Source organism: Hemitrygon akajei, chromosome 32 (assembly GCF_048418815.1).
Source record: "Hemitrygon akajei chromosome 32, sHemAka1.3, whole genome shotgun sequence".
Taxonomy (NCBI): Eukaryota; Metazoa; Chordata; class Chondrichthyes; order Myliobatiformes; family Dasyatidae; genus Hemitrygon; species Hemitrygon akajei.
This window is the reverse complement of record NC_133155.1, coordinates 36,563,351-36,582,131: the sequence shown is the minus strand read 5'-3', so window position 1 is coordinate 36,582,131 and position 18,781 is coordinate 36,563,351. Positions and strand designations below refer to the sequence as shown.

Below are 18,781 nucleotides of genomic sequence, written 5' to 3'. Positions count from 1 at the left end.
AAAGAATTTCAGGATGTATATAGTATACATTTCTCTGACAAATGTACCTGTTGATCAAATAAATGTACCTATTGAAACCTAAGTGCATGGCTGAGAAACTGGTGCAGGGGGCAGGGCTTCAGGTTCTTGGATCATCGGGATCTACTCCGGGGGAGGTACGACCTGTTTCAAGAGTGACTGGTTGCACTTGAACCCGAGGGAGACCAATTTGTTAAAGCTGTTGGGGAGGGTTTAAACTAGTTTGGCAAGGGGATAGGAACCAAAGTGAAGGGTCTCAGGGTAGGACGGTTTATAAAAAAGTAAAGATAGCATTCAGTCAGACTGTCAGGAAGGGCAGGCAGATGATGGGACATAGTCACAGCCAACAGGGTGAGTATCAGTACATCAGGGATGCAGAATCAAAAAGGGTAACAAATACGGTACTCAAGGTATTGTATCTCAATGTGCAGAGTATAAGAAATAAGGTGGATGTCTTGTTGCACTGTTACAGATTCTCAGTATGATGTTGTGGCCATTACTGAACTGTGGTTGAATGATGGTTGTAGTTGGGAGCTGAATGTCCAAGGTTACATGTTGTTTCTGAGGGACAGGAAGGTAGGCAGAGGGGGTGGTGTGGCTCTACTGTAACAAATGGCTTCAGATCAGTAGAAAGATGTGGCATAGGACCAGAAGATGTTGAATCCTTGTGGGTTGAGTTAAGAAACTGCAAGGGTAAAAAGACATTGATGGCAGTTATATACAGGCCTCCCAACAGTGGCTGGGAGGTGGACCACAGGTAACAACAGGAAATAGAAAAGGTGAGTCCAAAGGGCAATGTTATTGTAGTTATGAGAGATTTTAACATGTAGGTCAATTGGGGAAAACCAGGTCAGTAATGGACCTCAAGAGAGTGAGATAGTTGAATGCCTAAGAGATAGCTTTATACGGCAGTTTGTCATTGAGCCTACTAGGTGATCAGCTACTCTGGATTGGGTTTTATGTAATAAACTGGAGGTGATTAGGGAGTTTAAGGTAAAAGAACCCTTAGGTAACAGTGATCACAATGTGATAGAGTTCAATCTGAAATTTGATAGGGAGAAAGTAAAGTCTGATGTAGCAGTATTTCAGTGGAGTAAGGGAAATCACAGTGATATGAGAGAGGAGTTGGTTAAAGTAAATTGGAAGGAGCTGCTGGCAGGGATGTCAGCAGAGCAGCAATGATGTGTGTTTCTGGGAAAAATGAGGAGGGTGCAGGACATGTGTATTCCAAAAATGAAGAAATACTCAAATGGTAAAATAGTACAACCATGGCTGACAAGGCAAGTCAAAACTAATGTTAAAACAAAAGAGAGGGCCTACAACAAAACAAAAATTAGTGGGAAGATAGAGGATTAGGAAGTTTTAAAAAACCTACAGAGAGCAACTAAAAGAATCATTAGAAGGGAAAAGATGAAATATGAAAGCAAGCTAGCGAATAATATCAAAGTGGATAGTAAAAGTTTTTTCAAATATGTAAAACATAAGAGAAATGAGAGTTGATATAGGACCGCCAGAAAATGACACAGGAAATAATATCAGCAAACAAGGAGATGGCGGATGATTTTGTATGAGTCTTCACTGTGAAAGACACTAGCAGTATGCCTGATGTTGTAGTGTGTGAAGGAAGAGAAGTGGGTGAAGTTACTATTACAAGAGAGAAGGTGCTCAAACAGCTGAAAGACCGAAAGGTACATAAGTCACCCGGACCAGATGAGCTGCACCCCAGGGTTCTGAAAGAGATAGAGTTAGAGATTATGGCGGCATTAGAAATGATCTTTCAAAAATCTTTGGACTCTGGCATTGTGCCAGAGAATTGGAATACTCCAAATGTCACTCTACTATTTAAGAAAGGAGGAAGTCAGCAGAAAGGAAATTATTGACCTGTTAGCCTGACCTCAGTGGTTGGGAAGATGTTAGAGTCAATTGTTAAGGATGAGGTGATGGAGTACTTGGTGATACAGGACAAGATAGGACAAAGTCAGCATGGTTTCCTTCAGGGAAAATCCTGCCTGATGAACCTGTTGGAATTCTTTGAGGAGATTACAAGTAGGATAGATAAAGGGGATGTGTGGATGTTGTGTATTTGGACTTTCAGAAGGCCTTTGATATGCTGCCATACATGAGGCTGCTTATCAAGTTAAGAGTGATATTATGTCTTATTTAAATTTAGAAAAGATCCGCTGTTCAGTCTTAAATTCGAAACAATCTTTTCATGATATCTGGGGACCTTTCCTAAATTACTGTTCCAATTTATAAAGTTTAACAGTGCACAGACTTTTATGTATATTTTTATCTTCTCTTCTTAAGTGAATATGTTTTCTTTTCTAATTTATCCATTATCGTCCATCAGCTTTTTTCTTTGGTAGTAGGTAGGGGGTTAACTTTTTTTATATAAAAAATTTCTTTTATGATGTATGACCTATCTTTAAATTTTTGATTACAGAGTGGTATACCTTTATGTGTTATGCTATAGCATTTTGATCAATTTAATCACAATATATGAATGTACACAAGTTATGTTGAGATGTATCTATGTGTTGCACTCTGTAAATCATATTTTTTTTCTTCTGAATAAAAATATTGTTTAAAAAAAAGAAGAAAGAAAGAGTCCATGGTATTTCAGGAAAGTTACTAAAATGGTTAGAGCATGGGCTGATTGGTAGGAGGCAGTGAATGGGAATGAAAGGATCCTTGTCTGGTTGGGCGCTAGTGACTAGTGGTGTTCTGCGGGGGTGTTGGGACCACTTTTTAATGCTGTATAAAAACTATTTAGATGATGGAATAGATGGCTTTGTTGCCAAGTTTGCAGATGATATGAAGGTAGTGTTTAGGAAACAGGTAGGATGCAGAAAGACATTGACAGATTAGGAGAATGGGCAAGAAAGTGGCAAATGAAATACAACGTTGGAAAATGCATGGTCATGAACTTTGGTAGTAGAAATAAATTGCAGACTATTTTCTAAATGGGGAGAAAATCAAAAAATCTGAGATGCAAAGGGATTTGGGAGTTCTTGTGCAGGATATCCTAACAGTTAACGTGCAGGTTGAGTCGGTGGTGAAGAAGGCAAATGCAATGTTAGCATTCATTACAACAGGTCTAGAATGCAAGAGCAGGGATGTGATGCTGAGGCTTTATAAGGCACTGGTGAGGCCTACCCTTGAGGATTGTGAACAGTTTTGGGCCCCTCATCTTAGAAAATTTGTGCTGGCATTGGAGAGGGTCCGGAGGTGGTTCACAAGAATGATTCCAGGAATGAAAGGGTTATCATATGAGGAATGTTTGATGGCTCTGGGTCTGTACTCGCTGGAATTCTGAAGGATGAGGGAGGATCTCATTTAAAGATTTCAAATGTTGAAAGACCTAGACAGAGTAGATGTGGGAAGGATGTTTCCCATGGTGGGGGAGTCTAGGACAAGAGGGCACAGTCTCAAGATAGAGGAGTGTCTGTTCAAAACAGACGCGGAGAAATTTCTTTAGCCAGAGGGTGGTGAATTTGTGGAATTTGTTGCCACATGCAGCTGTGGAGGTCTGATCACTGTATTTCAGGCAGAGATTGATAGATTCTTGATTGGACGTGGCATCAAATGTGATGGGGAGAAGGCCAGGAACTGGGGTTGAGGAGGAAAAAAAATGGATCAGCCATGATTGAATGACGGAGCACTCGAATGGCCAAATGGCCTCATTCTGCTCCTATGTCTTATAACCATATAACAATTACAGTACAGAAACAGGCCATCTCGGCCCTTCTAGTCCGTGCCGAACACTTACTCTCACCCAGTCCCACTGACCTGCACTCAGCCCATAACCCTCCATTCCTTTCCTGTCCATACACCTATCCAATTTTACTTTAAATGACAATATTGAACCTGCCTCTACCACTTCTACTGGAAGCTCATTCCACACAGCTACCACTCCCTGAGTAAAGAAATCCCCCTCGTGTTACCCCTAAACTTTTGCCCCCTAACTCTCAACTCATGTCCTGTAGTTTGAATCTCCCCTACTCTCAATGGAAAAAGCCTATTCACGTCAACTCTATCCATCCCCCTCATTATTTTAAATACCTCTATCAAGTCCCCCCTCAACCTTCTACATTCCAAAGAACAAAGATCTAACTTGTTCAACATTTCTCTTTTTCTTATGCCCTTATATTCTTCTGGAAATGGAAAAGGAAGGGTGATATTGTTAGTAAAAGCTGAAAGCAGCAATATTGAGAAACTACATTGATCCTCTGAGCTGGTTGGGGTGTAGCTATGAAACACCAAGGTATGGGAAATATGAGTCATCTGTAGGTCTCCAAACAGTATTGATAATTTCAGGGGTGGCCCAAGTCATAGAGTTGTACAATAAACCTTTTTTCCTCTCATCTACACATCCAATTTTCCATTATTAGGTTCTTATCCTTCTATGTCTTGATTATTCAAGTATTTGTTTAAATGTTTCTTAAAAGTAATGATTGCATCTGATTAATCTTCTGTACCTGTGCCTCTTGGTATCTTATATATTATTTTATCAGGTCTCCACTCTGCTCCAGGAGAAACAAGCCCAGGGTATCCAATTTCTCCCCATAACTAAGGTTGTTCAAATCCAGGGCAACACCCTGGTGAGCTCCTTGTGCATTCTCTCCAGTGCAACCATGTTCTTCCAACACTGTGGTGACCAGAACTGAACACACCATTACAGGTGCTGTTTAACACCCAACTTTATGCTGAATTGGGGAAAGGCGATTACAGTGGTATTAGACAGAAGCTCGGGAGAGTAGATTGAGAGTAGGCAAGTTCACATCTGATGTGGGAGGCATTTCAAGTCCAGCTGGCCCAAATTCGGGATGTAACATCTTCCAGTGTGGAAGAAAGACAAGGAAAGCCAAGTTCAAAAACCTTTAATGATGAGAAATGTGACTTTAATAAAAAAGATAAAGGAAGTATCTGAGTGTAGGAAGCTGAAATCAGTCAGGAATATGAAGGAAATAGGAAAGAACTTAAACAGGGAGTCAGCTGGACAAAAAGGGCCTGCAAAATGTTCTAAATCCCACCCATGAAGGACACTTCCAAAGGCAATTTAAGCACACATTAAAAAAACAAGAGGGTAGCTGGGGAGAGAGTATGACAACTCAAGGATATCGGAGGAAATAATCCATGGAGCCAGAGGAAGTGATCATGATACCTACGTCATCACGTGACGTCCCCCCTTCTAACCCCTTGTTATCCAATCTGCTTGTATCACCTTCCATGGCATCACATTCTGGAAACCTACAACACAATGTAAAAAAAAAATCATAGTCAACACGAGTGAATCTGCAGATGCTGGAAATAAATAAAAACACAAAATGCTGGCAGAACTCAGCAAAACCCTTCACTCCTGATGAAGGGTTTCAGCCCGAAATGTCATCACTACCTCCTCCCATAGATGCTGTCAGGCCTGCTGAGTTCTGCCAGCATTTTGTGTTTTTATTGTAAAAAAAACATCTTTCCTTTTAATCTCCTTTCACCTTTCACATTCCAGCCTTAAACCTATGCGGCCTGCTATCTGGCATTTGTAAATGACTGATCGTATATCCTATTCATGGTTCACAAAACCTTACACAGTTCCATCAGGTAACCCTTCCCCTTCTGAAGCTCCAGAGGAAATAACGCAGGTTGTCCAGCCTCTACTTATAGCCGACACTCCCATATCCAGGCAGCATCCTGGCAAACTTCTTCTGCACCCTCTCCAAAGTTTATACTACTGCAACATGATTGGTCAACATTTAGCCTTCCTTATGGCTTCATACACATGTTGCCATCTACGAGGAGAAACTGATTTGCACCCTGGCTGTACATTAATGCTCCCAAGGGCCCTGTCATTAACTGTACACTTCCCTCTTGCATTTGATCTCTCAAAGCACAACACTTCCCATTTTCTGCCATTTCTCCACCTAAATTTCTAACTGATCCACCCGCAACCCCAGCAACATGTTTGCAAATTCACGTATATTGTCATCCAACTTGTTCAGAAATAACAGAGATAGGGACCCTTACAGAAAACACTGGTCACAGATCTCCAACTAGACTAATGTCCTTCCACTACTGCCCTGCCTTCTGTGGTCATGCCAACTTAGAATCCAATTTACCAAGCTAACATCATGGATCCTGTGCCTCAATCACCCAGATTAGCCTACCATGAGAGATTTTGTTGACTGCTTTACAAAAGTGTATGAAGACCACTTCACTGTCTGAACCTCAATCTTCGTTGTTTAATAGACATGACCTCCTTTGCAAATCCCATCTTCCAACTGTGTGTAAACCCTATTCCCAGATATCTTCTCCAATAATTTCTTTATCACTCATTTAAGATTTACCTGACTATTTCTGGTTTGGTTATGCTGTAAGAAGAACAATTCTGACTACTCTCTGGTCCTCTGGGGCTTTGCCTGTGGCTAGAGTATACAAAGCCCAGTAATCTTTTCTCTCCTAAATAATCTCCTGGGGATATCCACCTCAACTTTTTCAAGAGACTCAATATCTCTTCCTCCTCGATATCAAATTACCCTAGACTATCAAACCTCCCTGATCTCACCATTGTCTTTATCCTTCTGCTTGGTAAACAGTGATGCAAAGTACTCATCTGGTATCGAGACACTGGAACCCAGCTCTCCCATAAAAAGTTAATAAATTAATGTTTAAGTGAAGAAAAGTTAGTCAATACTTTCTAAAAGTTACTTATAAACTACTCCGGATTGTTTCAAGCTATGCCTCAAAAACAGAAGATGAAGAAAACTAATACTGGGAAGACAACGCAAGTTGGAGCAGGAACAAGGCCCACGTCTACCAAAGAACCGCGGTCTCAGGTACATTATACCACCGGCGATACGGAACAGGAAACTGCGGCAACATCGGCCATTTCTAAAGGAAAAGAACAATGAGAACTGCGCAAACGTGAAGGATGGAGCATGCACAAACGGGAGCAACCAGAACTACAAAGCCCAGTTACAACTGCAACTGAAAGTGAAAGTGAATCTGAGGGAGAGTCAGATTCTCTGGAAAGATCAGACGAAGAGGGAGATAAAAGTTCTTCTGGAAATATAGAAAAGACTTTGAGGCAAATAATGCGTCAATTAGACGCATTAAAAGTAATTAAAAGTAATCAAAAAGTACTCAAAAAAAATGATAAATATGGAGATTATGCTTGATAAAATGACAAAGAGACAGGAAAAAATGGAAAAAAGAATTACGGACTTGGAAACTAAAATGGAAGACATGGTTGAAAGAATGGACAAAATGGAAAATGAAAATACTGCTTGGACATCAGAAAGAAAACAATTTATGGAAAAAATTGATAAGCTTGAAAATTTTAGTAGACAAAATAATATTAAAATTGTTGGACTTAAAGAAGATATAGAAGGAGAAGATCCAATAAATTTTTTTCAAAAATGGATCCCTGAAAAATTGGAAATGGAAAGAGAAACTCCAATTGAGATTGAAAGGGCTCATAGATCCTTAAGGTCAAGACCTCAAGCTGATCAAAATCCACGATCAATTTTGATAAAATGCTTAAGATACCAAGATAAAGAAAAGATCCTGAAGGCGGCTGTCCAAAGTGCCAAAAATAGAAACGGGCCATTGATGATAGAAGGGAAACCAGTTCTTTTTTATCCTGATATAAGTTACAACCTTTTGAAGAGAAAGAAGGAATTTAACCCAGTGAAAAAAGTCTTATGGGAAAAGGGTTATAAATTTATAATGCGTCACCCAGCAACACTGATAATTTTTTTGGAGGAGGGAAAAAGATTTTTTTCCGATTATCGAAAAGTGGAGGAGTTCGCACAAAAACTTTCATCTATTGACTAATTACACATAGAGGCTTCCAAACGTAATGGATTAAAGATGAAGATAGAGTCAGCGAACAGAAGCGATGGACATTTATGGATATTATAGAGGAGAAAAGCAAAATTTTAGAAATACTAATTGAGAATAGTATTTTTTTCTTCTTATATATATATTTTTTTATGTTGCGAGGGGGCTGGGGAGCTTTGGATCGGTTACTATGGGATTCATGTGTGTAATCATGGCGATTGCCATGACCCGTACAACAGAGGGGGGTAATGTTGTGTTTTTTTTCACAACATTAGTAGGGGGGTATTTTGTTTTTTTCTTTATATTCTGTTTTTCTTCTATCTTTCTGCCTGGATGATTGGTGGGGACACACATAGCAACATGGAGATTTTTATAAAGATTTCCCAGGATACCACAAAAGTTGAAAGATGAGGTATTATTATAGATTGGAGTAATATAATTAAAAAATAATGACTAATCTACTGAATTTTTAAAGTTTTAATGTTAATGGGCTTAATGGGCCGGTAAAAAGAAAAAGAATTTTAACATACATTAAAAAAATGAAAACAGATATAGCTTTTTTACAAGAAACTCATTTAACAGACATAGAACATCAGAAATTAAAAAGAGACTGGGTTGGAAATGTTATTGCAGCTTCATTTAATTCAAAGGCGAGAGGAGTTGCAATTTTGGTTAACAAAAATTTACCAATTAAAATACAAAACGTATGAATTGATTCGGCGGGGAGATATCTAATTATACATTGTCAAATTTTTTTCAGAACTATGGACCCTTATGAATATTTATGCACCAAATGAAAATAATGTAAAATTTATACAGGAGGTCTTTTTGAATTTGGCTAACGTACATGATAAAATATTAATAGGTGGAGATTTTAACTTTTGTCTAGATCCAGTTTTAGATAGATCAACAAAGGTTGTCACAAAATCAAAAGCAGTAAAATTAACTCTATCATTGATGAAAGACTTAAATTTGATTGATATATGGAGAAGAATTAATCCAAAAGAAAGAGATTATTCATTTTATTCAAATAGACATAAAACATATTCAAGGATAGATTTTTTCCTATTATCAACGAATATTCAAGATAGAGTGAAAAACGTGGAATATAAAGAAAGAATATTAACCATATAACCATATAACAATCACAGCACGGAAACAGGCCATTCCAGCCCTCCTAGTCCGTGCCGAACTCTTAATCTCACCTAGTCCCACCTACCCGCGCTCAGCCCATAACCCTCCACTCCTTTCCTGTCCATATACCTATCCAATTTTACCTTAAATGACACAACTGAACTGGCCTCTACTACTTCTACAGGAAGCTCATTCCACACAGCTATCACTCTCTGAGTAAAGAAATACCCCCTCGTGTTTCCCTTAAACTTTTGCCCCCTAACTCTCAAATCATGTCCTCTCGTTTGAATCTCCCCTACTCTCAATGGAAACAGCCTATTCACGTCAACTCTATCTATCCCTCTCAACATTTTAAATACCTCGATCAAATCCCCCCTCAACCTTCTACGCTCCAATGAATAGAGACCTAACTTGTTCAACCTTTCTCTGTAACTTAAGTGCTGAAACCCAGGTAACATCCTAGTAAATCGTCTCTGCACTCTCTCTAATTTGTTGATATCTTTCCTATAATTCGGTGAACTGTACACAATATTCCAAATTTGGCCTTACCAATGCCTTGTACAACTTTAACATTACATCCCAACTTCTGTACTCAATGCTCTGATTTATAAAGGCCAACGTTCCAAAAGCCTTCTTCACCACCCTATCTACATGAGACTCCACCTTCAGGGAACTATGCACTGTTATTCCTAGATCTCTCTGTTCCACTGCATTCCTCAATGCCCTACCATTTACCCTGTATGTTCTATTTGGATTATTCCTGCCAAAATGTAGAACCTCACACTTCTCAGCATTAAACTCCATCTGCCAACGTTCAGCCCATTCTTCTAACCGGCATAAATCTCCCTGCAAGCTTTGAAAACCCACCTCATTATCCACAACACCTCCTACCTTAGTATCATCAGCATACTTACTAATCCAATTTACCACCCCATCATCCAGATCATTTATGTATATTACAAACAACATTGGGCCCAAAACAGATCCCTGAGGCACCCCGCTAGTCACCGGCCTCCATCCCGATAAACAATTATCCACCACTACTCTCTGGCATCTCCCATCTAGCCACTGTTGAATCCATTTTATTACTCCAGCATTAATACCTAACGACTGAACCTTCTTAACTAACCTTCCATGTGGAACTTTGTCAAAGGCCTTGCTGAAGTCCATATAGACTACATCCACTGCCTTACCCTCGTCAACATTCCTCGTAACTACTTCAAAAAATTCAATAAGGTTTGTCAAACATGACCTTCCACACACAAATCCATGCTGGCTACTCCTAATCAGATCCTGTCTATCCAGATAATTATAAATACTATCTCTAAGAATACTTTCCATTAATTTACCCACCACTGATGTCAAACTGACAGGTCTATAATTGCCAGGCTTACTTCTAGAACCCTTTTTAAACAATGGAACCACATGAGCAATACGCCAATCCTCCGGCACAATCCCCATTTCTAATGATATCCGTCAGAGCTCCTGCTATCTCTACACAAACTTCCCTCAAGGTCCTGGGGAATATCCGGTCAGGACCCAGAGATTTATCCACTTTTAAATTTCTTAAAAGTGCCAGTACTTTCACCTCTTTAATTGTCATAGGTTCCATAACTTCCTTACTTGTTTCCTACACCTTACACCATTCAATATCCTTCTCCTTAGTGAATACCGAAGAGAAGAAATCGTTCAAAATCTCTCCCATCTCCCTCAGCTCCACACATAGCTGACCACCCTGATTCTCTAAGGGACCAATTTTATCCCTCACTATCCTCTTGCTTTTAATATAACTGTAGAAGCCTTTCGGATTTACTTCCACCTTATTTGCCAAACCAAACTCGTAACTTCTTTTAGCTTTTCTAATCTCTTTCTTAAGTTTCCTTTTACATTCTTTATATTCCTCAAGCAATTCCTTTACTCCATGCTGCCTATATCTATTGTTGACATCCCTCTTTTTTCGAACCAAGTTTCTAATATCCCTTGAAAACCATGGCGCTTTCAAACCTTTAACCTTTCCTTTCAACTGAACAGGAACATAAAGATTCTGTACCCTCATAATTTCACTCTTAAATGACCTCCATTTCTCTATTACATCCTTCCCATAAAACAACTTGACCCAATCCACTCTCTCTAAATCCCTGCGCATCTCCTCAAAGTTAGCCTTTTACCAATCAAAAATCTCAACTCTAGGTCCAGTCCTGTCCTTCTCCATAATTATATTGAAGCTAATGCTATTGTGATCACTGGACCCGAAGTGCTCCCCAACACATACATCTGTCAGCTGACCTATCGCATTCCCTAACAGGAGATCCAACACTGCCCCATCTCTAGTCGGTACTTCTATGTATTGTTGCAAAAAGCTATCCTGCACACATTTCACAAACTCTAAACCATCCAGCCCTTTTACAGAATGAGCTTCCCAATCTATGTGTGGAAAATTAAAATCTCCCACAATCACCACCTTGTGTTTACTACAAATATCTGCTATCTCCTTACACATTTGCTCTTCCAACTCATGCTCCCCATTAGGTGGCCTATAATACACTCCTATCAGTGTTACTACACCTTTCCCATTCCTCAATTCCACCCAAATAGCCTCCCTAGAGGAGCTCTGTAATCTATCCTTCCAAAGCACCGCCATAAGATTTTCTCGGACAAGCAATGCAACACCTCCTTCTCTGGCCCCTCCTACTCTATCACACCTGAAGCAACTAAATCCAGGAATATTTAGTTGCCAATCACACCCTTCCTGCAACCATGTTTCACTAATAGCTACAACATCATAATTCCAGGTATCAATCCACACTTTAAGCTCATCCACCTTTCTTACAATGCTCCTAGCATTAAAATAGATACATTTAAGATACTCTCCACCTCCTCCTCTCTTTTCATCCCTAGCAATGCATTCAAATTTATTATCCTTTTCTTTCTTCTCCCCTACAACTTCGGGCTGAGCGCATCCCTTCTCCATCACCTGCCTTTCCTCCCTCACACACTGTCTACTTACTTGCTCTACTGGTGAACTAACCTCCTCTCTCATAGTTTCCTCAAATTGATTCCTGCCCCCCCATCTTACTAGTTTAAAGTCTGCCCTGTAGCACTAGCAAACCTCCCCGCTAGGATATTGGTCTCCCCAGGATTCAAGTGTAACCCGTCCTTCTTGAACAGGTCACGCCTGCCCCAGAAGAGGTCCCAATGATCCAGAAACTTGAATCCCTGCCCCCTGCTCCAATCCCTTAACCACGCATTCATCCTCCACCTAATTCCATTCCTACTCTCACTGTCGCGTGGCACAGGCAGTAATCCCGAGATTACTACCTTTGCGGTCCTTCTTCTTAACTGCCTTCCTAACTCCCTATACTCTCTTTTCAGGACCTCTTCCCCTTTCCTACCTATGTGATTGGTACCTACATGTACCACGACCTCTGGCTCCTCACCCTCCCACTTCAGGATATCTTGGACGCGATCAGAAACGTCCCGGACCCTGGCACCAGGAAGGCAAACTACCATCCGGGACTCCCGATCACCTCCACAGAACCGCCTGTCTGAACCCCTGACTATCGAGACCCCTATTACTATGGTCCTCTTTCTTCTATCCCTACCCTTCTGAGCTACAGGGCCGTCCTCTGTGCCGGAGGCCCGGCCACTGTCACTTCCTCCAGGTAGGCTGTCCCCCCCAACAGTACTCAAACATGAGTACTTATTGTCAAGGGGTACAGCCACTGGGGTACTCTCTAGTACCTGCCCCTTCCCCTTCCTGACCGTGACCCACCTATCTGCCTCCCGTGGCCCCGGAGTGACCACCTGCCTGTAACTCCTCTCTATCACCTCCTCACTCTCCCTGACCAGGCGAAGGTCATCGAGCTGCAGCTCCAGTTCCCTAACTCGGTCCCTCAGGAGCTGCAGTTCGACACACCTGGCGCAGATGTGGACGTCCGGGAGGCTCGGAGACTCCAGGACCTCCCACATCCGACACCAAGAACAACAAGCTGCCCTCACACTCATACTTCCCGAATAACTGAAAATAACAAGAACTAAAAGATAAGCCTACTGTGCCCTCTTCCGCCTAAGCCCTCTGAGCCCAAGCCCTACACTCTGCTCTCGGCTCACTCCGCTGCCCGCAAATGAAGCTGCCCGCTGCTTAAGGCTGCGTTCTTTTTATATCTTCCCTCCTTCCCAGGCCTCCTTCACGCGCCTGCGCAGTCCCGCCTCTCAGAACTCCGATCTGAGAAGCAATTTGAAAATGGCCGCCGCCACACTTCTTCTCAAAGCCTCGCTGTCCTCTTCCAAAAGAGATTTTGTGGCCTATTCTATTGTGTACAGAATATTGTCAGATCATTCTCCTTTAATAATGACAATGATAATGATAGATAAAGAGGAATCAATTTATAGGTAGAGATTTAATTCAATATTATTAAAACGTCAAGATTTTTGTGATTTTATGAGAAAACAGATTCAGTTCTTTTTAGATATAAATTCACATTCAATTGATGATAAATTTATAGTGTGGGATGCAATGAAGGCATATTTGAGAGGTCAGATAATAAGTTATACTTCTAAAATTAAGAAGGAATATATGATAGAAATAGATCAATTGGAAAAAGAGATTACAAAATTAGAAAAAGAATCCCAAAGAAATATGACAGAAGAAAAATGAAGACAACTTATTAATAAGCAATTATGAGAACTAAACAGAGATATTATGAACTAGGTGAAAGATCACATAAGGTTCTTGCATGGCAGTTAAAAACAGACCAGACTTCTAAAACAATAAATGCAATTCGAACAAGAGTAAATAAAATTACTAGTAAATAATATCACAAATAACTCTTCCAAAATTAAATACGGAAGAACAGAAGGGATTAGATATGCCTTTCACATTGAAAGAGGTCGAAGAAGCCCTAGGATCATTTCAAAGTAATAAATCTCCAGGAGAAGATGGTTTTCCGCCTGAATTCTATAAAAAGTTTAAAGATTTATTAATTCCTCCTTTTATGGAGTTAATACACCAAGCGGAAAGAACGCATAAACTTCCAGAATCTTTTTCGACAGCTATTTTAATAGTATAGCCAAAAAAAGATAGAGATCTTTTAAAGCCAACATCATATAGACCTATTTCTTTATTAAACACTGATTATAAAATAATAGCAAAAATCTTATCTAATAGATTATCTAAATGCTTACCAAAATTAGTACATATGGATCAAACAGGATTTATTAAAAATAGACAATCGGCAGATAATGTAACTTGGTTATTTAGTATAATTCATTTAGCACAGAAGAGGGAGGAAATGAGCGTGGCAGTTGCTTTAGATGCAGAAAAAGCATTTGATAGATTGGAATGGGATTTTTTATTTAAGGTATTGGAAAAATATGGATTAGGAGTATCTTTTATAAAATGGATTAAAACCTTAAATACTAATCCCAAAGCTAAAGTAGTGACAAATGGTCAAATTTCAACACCATTTCAGTTAACAAGGTCAACTAGGCAAGGTTGTCCATTATCACCTGCTTTATTTGTGTTGGCAATAGAGCCATTAGCTGAATTGATTAGAATGGACCCAAACATTAAGGGTTTCAGAGTTAATCAGGAAGAATACAAGATTAACTTATTTGCTGATGATGTTCTGCTTTATCTAACAAACCCATTGCACTCGTTGCGTAAATTATCCTATAGATTAGAAGAATATGGGAAAATATCAGGTTATAAAATAAATTGGGATAAAAGTGAAATTTTACCTCTTACTAAAGGAGATTATAGTCAATGTCGATTAATAACCCAATTTAGATGGCCAGCAAATGGTATAAAATATTTAGGTATAAGAGTTGATAATGACATAAAGAACATATACAAATTAAATTATTTACCACTATTGAAAAAAATTCAAGAAGATCTTGATAAATGGATGGTATTACCAATAACATTAGTAGGTAGAGTAAATACCATAAAAATAAATATATTCCCTAGATTACAATATTTATTTCAATCACTACCAATACAATTACCCCAGAAGTTTTTTCAAGAGCTAAATAAATATGTGAGGAAGTTTCTTTGGAAAGGTAAGATGTCAAGAATATCGTTGGAAAAATTGACATGGAAATTTGAGCTAGGAGGGTTACAACTTCCAAATTTTAAGAATTATTATAAAGCAAATCAACTTAGATTTATTGCATCTTTTTTTTGAGAAAGATAAACTGGCATGGATTAGAATAGAACTAGATAAAATAGGAGAAAACACACCAGAAGATTTTATATATAAATGGGAATCTAAATGGATATGGGAAAAGAAAGAATCTCCTATATTAAAACATTTGATTGACTTATGGAATAAGATAAATGTTGACGATGAGATAAAGAAATCCTTATTAGCAAAGAGATCTTTAATTCAAAATAGACATTCCTTTTACAATGGATAATCAACTTTTATATAATTGGTTTCAAAAAGGGATTAAATATATAGGAGATTGTTTTGAAGGAGGTATATTAATGTCATTCGATCAATTAAAGAATAAATATAAAGTATCAAACAACACTCTTTTTTGTTACTTTCAACTAAGGGCTTATTTAAGAGAAAAATTAGGCCAAACAATGTTATTACCGAAATCCAATGAAATAGAAACTTTAATTCAAAAAGGAAAGATTAAAAAAATTATCTCTTGTATATATAATTTGATTCAAAAACAGGCGATTAAACAAGGAGTCTATAAGTCAAGACAAAAATGGAAAAGTGACTTGAATATTAAAATTGAAGAAAAAAATTGGTCAAGACTATGTCTTGAGAGTATGACAAATACAATAAATGTCCGATTAAGATTAGTGCAATACAATTTTTTACATCAATTATATATTACACCACAAAAAATAAATAAATTAAACCCAAATTTATCTGATCAGTGTTTCCGATGTAACCAAGAAATTGGTACTTTTTTACATTCTACTTGGTCTTGTTCTAAAATTCAACCTTTTTGGACAAATTTAAGAGTTTTATTGAAACAAATTATTGGAATACAACTTCCACATAATCCAATATTACTTTTACTAGGTGATATTGAAGGGATAAAACCGATATCCAAATTGAATAAATATCAGAAAGAATTTATAAAAATTGCATTGGCAGTAGCCAAAAAGGCTATTGCAGTTACTTGGAAATCGGATACATATTTAAGTATAGATCGTTGGAAGAAAGAAATTTATGGCTGTATTCCACTTGAAAAAATTACTTATAATTTAAGAGATAAATATGAAACATTTTTGAAAATTTGGCGCCCTTATTTACAAAAGATAGGATTATATATATAGGTGCTCCGAAGATGAAACAATTGGTTACTTGCGGAAAGAAATAAATATATATACTAAAGTTATTACGAACTCCATGGAGCATGTGGGGATCTTCCAATATCCAGGCATTCCTTTTTTTTTCTATAGGGATATTAGGGGGGAGGGGTTAAGGGGAGGGGGGATGGATAACATACATTTTCTTTTTCATACACTTTTATTCTGTAACTACTTGAAAACACAAGTTAGCCATGATCTAATGGTGGAGCAGACTCGATGGGCTGAATGGCCTAATCCTGCTGCTATGTCTATGGTGTTTAAGAGGTACTTAGATAGACGTATGAACAAGCAGGATATCGACCATGTGCAGGCAGATATCAATTCAGCATCATGGTCGGCATAGATGTTGTGGACGGAAGGGCTTGCTCCTGTGCTGTACAGTCCTGTTCTCTGTTATAGGTCCCATATCCTGTGTCTTTATCATCTACGTGGCCACTTTCAGGACCACGGACCATGCCTTGCTGGCGTACCATAGAGTAAGTGTCTTATCTCTATTTGACTTCTCAGAGTGGAAATGCATGTAACAATTCTACTGAAGTCATGTGTGACTTTAAACTGGTTATATAAACCATGAATCCTCGGGGTGTAAGGGATTATTTTTGGTCCATTGACAGTCTATCTCAGAACCGGTTATCCCAGGTTGAGTATTTACACTGAATTGTTGGCAGTCTTGTCCTGCCACAGATAAGGAAGAGAATCCACAGAATTTGTTGCCACAGAGGGCTATGGAGGCCTTGTCTTTGTGTTTATTTAAGGCAGAGATTGATAGGATCTTGACTGGTATAGGGATTAAATGTTACGAGGAAATGTAGGAGAATGGGATTGATAAATGAGGAAGATAATAAAGTTTAACACATGGCTAAGGAGATGGTACAGGGCAGAAGACTTCATATTTAGGGGTCATTTGGCTCTCTCAGAGAAGGTGGGATCTGTACAGACAAGACAGTTTTCACCTGAACTGGAGGGGGACTAATATCCTTCTGGGAAGGTCTGCTACTGCTGCTCCAGGGGGTTTAAACGAGTTGCAGTGGGAAGGGAGCCAAAGTGCCAGGGTCGATAGTGGATTGATTGTGGGGGAAAAAATCAAAACGTTCAGCATGGTGAGAATAATGTTCTGAGTTGCGTCTATTTTAGTACAAGGAGTATTGTAGGAAAGGCAGTTGAGCGTGGGATTATGACATTGTAGCCATTGTCTGCCACCGGCGTGGGATGGCGAGTCTGTCGGGACCCTGGGAACTTGTGGAAACTGTGGTGATTTCTTTTGAACTTACAGTCCTTTAACATCTTGGACTATTTTTACTGAGCCCATAGTCTGTTTTTTTATCAATTATGCTATTGTTTGCACTGTTGTAACTATATGTTGTAATTATGTGGTTTTGTGCAGGTCCTGGAGCTTTAGTTTTTGGTCCTGTTTTTAGTTTTTGTCTGGTGGATTTGGAGCTCCTTTCCAGGGAACGCGCTAGACGGTAGCGCGATATTAATACGCAGCAGCCTCTCCGGACTCTGGATTGGGGATTGCCAAACATTACATGGATTTTCTGGTGTAGTCTGTTTTGTCATATGCTTTTGTGATATCATTCTGGAGGAACATTGTCTCATTTTTTTAATTGCATTGCATTTGTGGTTTCTAAATGACAATAAACTGAATCTGAATCTGAATTAGTGAGACTTGGTTGCGGGATGGATACCCAATAGGTCACCCAATGTCCGCATGATTTAGAGGAGCAAATCTGTAAAGAGATCTCACAGTTTCAAGAAACAAGGTTGTGTTAGACGATTTTAACTTTCCACTATTGACTGAGACTCCCATACTGTAAAAAGGCAGGATGGGATAGAGTTTGTCAAATGTGTTCATGAAAGTTTCCTTAATAAATATTAGACCATAAGAGCATAAGATACAAGAGCAGAAATCGGCCATTTGGCTCATTGAATCTGCTCTGTCATTTCATCATGGCTGATCCAATTTCTCTCTCAGCCCCAGTCTCCTGCCTTCTCCTTGTATCCCTTCATGCCCTGACCAATCAAGAACCTTTCAACCTCTGCCTTAAAGATACATAAAGACTTGGCCTCCACAGCTACCTATGGCAAAGAATCAAGGCTCCTGTACCTCCTTTACGATGGCAGCATTAAGAAGAGAGCATGGCCTGGATGGTGGGGTCTGTGATGATGGATGATGCTTTATTTTGGGCAGCAATCCGTGTAGATGAGTTCAGTGGTGGGGAAGGATTTCCTGTGATTCTGAGGCTGTACCATGAATTTTTGTAGGCTTTTCTATTCTTGGGCTTCACAGCCTGTGAAGTACAGACTGGGACTGCTTCCTTCTCTGGGCAAAATGTCTTTGTTGGTCCATGACTCGTGTTTGTTCTGGAAGAGCCAAAGCCTGGCAAGACACGGTATGGAATTCAGCACCTCCCTCATTCTCAGGTGCTGACTGATAACGTAGTGCTGATGTAAACACTG

General features: G+C 39.2%; 1 protein-coding gene across 1 annotated transcript in view; it reads left to right on the top strand.

Moving 5' to 3' along the window:
* LOC140719760 (mucosal pentraxin-like) overlaps positions 1 to 18,781 on the top strand; it is a 60,963-nt gene that overhangs the window by 33,656 nt on the left and 8,526 nt on the right. The window lies entirely within an intron of this gene.